Source organism: Schistocerca gregaria, chromosome 2 (genome assembly GCF_023897955.1).
Source record: "Schistocerca gregaria isolate iqSchGreg1 chromosome 2, iqSchGreg1.2, whole genome shotgun sequence".
NCBI lineage: Eukaryota > Metazoa > Arthropoda > Insecta > Orthoptera > Acrididae > Schistocerca > Schistocerca gregaria.
The window spans coordinates 889375121-889379716 of NC_064921.1; the positions used below are offsets into that span (position 1 = coordinate 889375121).

At 45.1% G+C, this 4596-nt stretch overlaps 1 non-coding gene across 1 annotated transcript; it reads left to right on the plus strand.

The window, feature by feature from the left end:
• Nucleotides 1–369: 369 nt before the first annotated feature.
• Trnas-cga (transfer RNA serine (anticodon CGA)) lies at nt 370–444 on the plus strand. The gene has a single exon. It is a non-coding gene; the product is annotated as a tRNA-Ser (tRNA).
• The last annotated feature ends 4152 nt before the right edge of the window (nt 445–4596 follow it).

The window sequence follows — 4596 nt, forward strand, 5'->3', positions numbered from 1 at the left end:
AACGAAACTTGATGGCAGATTAAAACTGTGTGCCGGGCCGAGACTCGAACTCGGGACCTTTTCCTTTCGCGGGCAAGTGCTCTACCAACTGAGCTACCCAAGCACGACTCACGCCCCGTCCTCACAGCCTTACTTCTGCCAGTACCTCGTCTCCTACCTTCCAAACTTTACAGAAGTGCACACTCCGCTTCAGAGTGAAAATCTCATTCTGGAAACATCCCCCGGGCTGTGGCTAAGCCATGTCTCCACAATATCCTTTCTTTCAGGAGTGCTAGATCTGCCAGGTTCGCAGGAGAACTTCTGTAAAGTTTGGAAGGTAGGAGACGAGGTATTGGCAGAAGTAAAGCTGTGAGGACAGGGCGCGAGTCGTGCTTGGGTAGCTCAGTTGGTAGAGCACTTGCCCGCGAATGGCAAAGGTCCCGAGTTCGAGTCTCGGCCCGGCACACAGTTTTAATCTGCCGGGAAGTTTCATCTCAGCTCACACTCCGCTGCAGAGTGAAAATCTTATTCTGGAACTATCTGGAATTTCCAATAACAAGTGTAGCATATTCTTAAAAACATTTAAATCAAAATACAGAACCCCAACATAATACTCCACGGTTAATGAACGAATTGCATAAAAATATAAAAGATCTATCAGTAACTTACAATATAACGACTGTTTTTATACAGTGTGGGGCAAAAAAAAAAAAAAAAATGGCCCAACAGAGTTCCAGAGTATAAAGAAGTACAACAGAGGAAAAGATATACGGTGCCAACCTGACTATATCAGCTGTTGAAAGTGACCAACATTCATCTCCTGGCTCTTCTGGTCTCTGGTCAGTAAGTTCTCTGGTCAGCAAGTTGCTGAAGGCATATCGAAGCTGGATTGTTGGTATTGCTGCAGTCTCATATGAAATGCCGTGATACAGTTCTTGAAGACTACGAGGGTTGTTGCAATACACCCATAACTTGAGGGCTCCCAACCAAAAGTAATCACAAGCTGACAGATTATGTGACCTCGATGGCCAGGTAGGATTGTGACCAGACTGACCTCTGTTAACAAATCTGTCGAGCGTGAAGATTTTGTAAATGTGCTCCATGATTGGGCTGGATGTATGGGCAACCTTCTGAATTTGTTTAGCGTATTCATCTCTTGGTCTCCCTCTATGATTTTTACCTTCCACGCTGCCCTCCAATACTAAATTGGCGATCCCTCGATGTCTCAGAACATGTCCAACCAACCGATCCCTTCTTCCAGTCAAGTTGTGCCACAAGCTCCTCTTCTCCCCAATTCTATTCATTACCTCCTCATTAGTTATGTGATCAACCCATCTAATCTTCAGCATTCTTCTGTAGCACCACATTTCGAAAGCTTCTATTCTTTTCTTGTCTAAGCTATTTATCGTTCACGTTTCACTTCCATACATGGCTACACTGCATAAAAATACTTTCAGAAACGACTTACTGACACTTAAATCAATACTCGATGTTAACAAATTTCTCTTCTTCAGAAACGCTTTCCTTCCCATTGCCAGTCTACATTTGACATCATCTCTACTTCGACCATCATCAGTTATTTTGCTTCCCAAATAGCAAAACTCCTTTAATTCGACTACATTCCATTATTCTCGTTTTGTTTTTGTTGATGTTCATCTTATACACTCCTTTCATGACACTGTCCATTCCGTTCAACTGCTCTTCCAAGTCCTTTGCTGTCTCTGACAGAATTACAATGTCAACGGCGACCTCAAAGTTGTTATTTCTTCTCCATGGATTTTAATACCTACTCCGAACTTTTCTTTTGTTTCCTTTATCGCTTGCTCAATATACAGATTGAATAACATCGGGGATATGCTACAACCCTGTCTCACTCCCTTCCCAACCACGGCTTTCCTTTCATACCCCTCGACTCGTATAACTGCCATCTCCTTTCTGTACAAATTGTAAATAGCCTTTCGCTCTTTGTATTTTACCCCTGCCACCTTCAGAATTTGAAAGTGAGTATTCCAATCAACATTGTCAAAAGCTTTCTCTAAGTCTACCAATGCTAGAAGCGTAGGTTTGCCTTTCCTTAATCTTTCTTCTAAGATAAGTCGTAGGGTCAGTATTGCCTCACGTATTCCAACATTTCTACGGAATCCAAACTGATCTTCCCCGAGGTCGGCTTCTATCAGTTTTTCCATTCGTCTGTAAAGAATTTGCGTTAGTATTTTGTAGCTGTGACTTATTAAACTGATAGTTCTGTAATTTTCACATTTGTCAACACCTGCTTTCTTTGGGATTCGGATTATTATATTCTTCTTGAAGTCTGAGGGCATTTCGCCTGTCTCATACATCGTGCTCACCAGATGGTAGAGTTTTGTCAGGACTGGCTCTCCGAAGGTTGTCAGTAGTTCTAATGGAATGTTGTCTACTCCGGGGGCCTTGTTTCGACTCAGGTCTTTCAGTGCTCATACATTCAAGTCTAATCGTATTCACTTGTCTGAGCCAGTTTTATTTGCCCCGCCCTGTACTAGCGATAGCGTGGACGTGACCTCGTGACGCTTCTTTTATTTTGTATCTCTACAGCTTCACACAAACGAGTCACATTGAGAGTTTTTATAATTCTTGTACTTCAAAAGCGGCATTGGCCTATTTTCGGGGATAGCCTGTAAGTTCCCAGTTGTCCGCTGTGGGGATAGGGAGAGAAGAGCAGAAAACGTGACGACAGAGCGAGCCGTGCTCCCTGACAGGGCCGCCTGTGCAGTTTGTCTCCGCAGGGCCAGTGAGTAAGCCTCGGGAGGCACGCGGAGAGGACCAAAGCGGCTTAGAACCCATGTCGTCCGCGGATTACCGCTGCCCGCCGCCTCCCGCCTCCTACACTCGGCCTCTGCCCGGCCGCGCTCCGCCCCCCGCCCCCCCCGCCCCCAGCTACGCGCGCGCCCTAACGAGCGGGATAACAGCGCCGGCAACTCCCATCACGCACCAGCGGCCAGCGCCGCGGCCTCCCATTACGGCCCCCGCACGCGCAGTTTCGAAGTTGCGCCGGGCCGGTAGCTAGCGACTGGCTTGCGGCCTGGCCGCTACAAACAGCCGCGCAGGTCGGCTCTGGTACCGTCCGTCTGCTGCCCGCGACAGCGTTATAATTGCGTTCTGGTCGGCCGCTGCACCGCTGCGTAGGAGGCCCGGTGCAACGGTGCCGCCAGCGCAATTTCCGGTGAAGTGTAACGAAATCGGCCTGCGCCGTACTGAATAATTGATTACGCGTAATGGAGTATGGCACTATACACTCTGGGAGCTGGGGCGTGAACGTGTGGTGGAAGGGAAATGGAGGGTGGGAGTAATTGGTAGCGATTTTGCCTTCCTGAAATGATCCTCGTCCCTCTCACATGCCACTCTTTTCTGGTACCAGACTGCTTGTGTCTCACACTTGTCGGAAACAAGTAGCTATAAAATGATCATACAAACTGCTAATATGAGTTTATTTTGGAAAAAAGTGACATGGTTACACTGGTTTTACTTTTTTTATTTACTTGCGTTGCCCAGGTGTCTATATATTCCAGTCGTCTATTATTTCATCTTCTCCTCTATTTTTTCATCTCCTCTTCCCCGTCTCTGTGATCTTCTTCTCTTCCCTCTCTCTATGGATCATCCCCAATCCCTACCCCTCTCTCTCGTCCTGTCTCTCTTACTCTCTGTGCATAGACTTGCCCCCTTCTCTCTGCCCATCTCTCCCCTCCCCCCCCCCCCCCCCCCCTCCGTCCCGCTTCTCTCGTCCATTTCGTCCTCTATCACCGATTTGCCCACCTCCTTCTACTTTATAAATGAGTTAATGTATTAAATATTTAATGTTCAGCATGTAAGCGAGAAAAACTTACGAAAGTTTTGAAATTATTGAAATTTGTTTGGAGTCACTAAGCCGAGGTCATCACTCCCTTAGACTTAGAACTACTTAAACCTAACTAACCTAATGAGATCACACACATTCCGAGGCAGGATTCGAACATGGACCGTAGCAGCAGCACGGTTCCGGACTGAAGCGCCTAGAACCGCTCGGTTACAGCTCAATTTTTTCACGGTTTCTTCTTGACGAATAGTTGATCTGCACGATCACACCTCGTACGAAGGTTTTAGTGAACGCATGTAATTGTTCTAACGAGGCTTCACCTTGTACAATGCGTTACTTTCAACTTTTAGAAGCGATTAAACCAGAAGTTGCCGAAAATGTATGTATTCGAACTGAGTAAAACAAGTGCATTTGTGAGAACAAAGAGTATTATTTTAATGAACATACCATAATTAATAGCCTTGTTACTTTCATTTCATGTTGGATGTATTAGCTTCCGATACATGGTATGGGTATTGATCCTTCAATTGACGATTATAATTAGAACCTGCAGCTTCGAAATTAAATGTCACTGAACATAAAATTACTGTTTATCACATTGAAAGTCTTTATTTTCATTGCTAACCATTAATTTGACATGTCAACCTGTATGTTAGCACTACATACATTTTGCAATACATCACCAGCCGGAACGAAAGGCAAAGATAGAGGAGTTGATCTAACTGTTTCTAAATAAGACGATAAACTTATGAACCAATTTTCATTAAATAACTTTATCAAAAATTCAG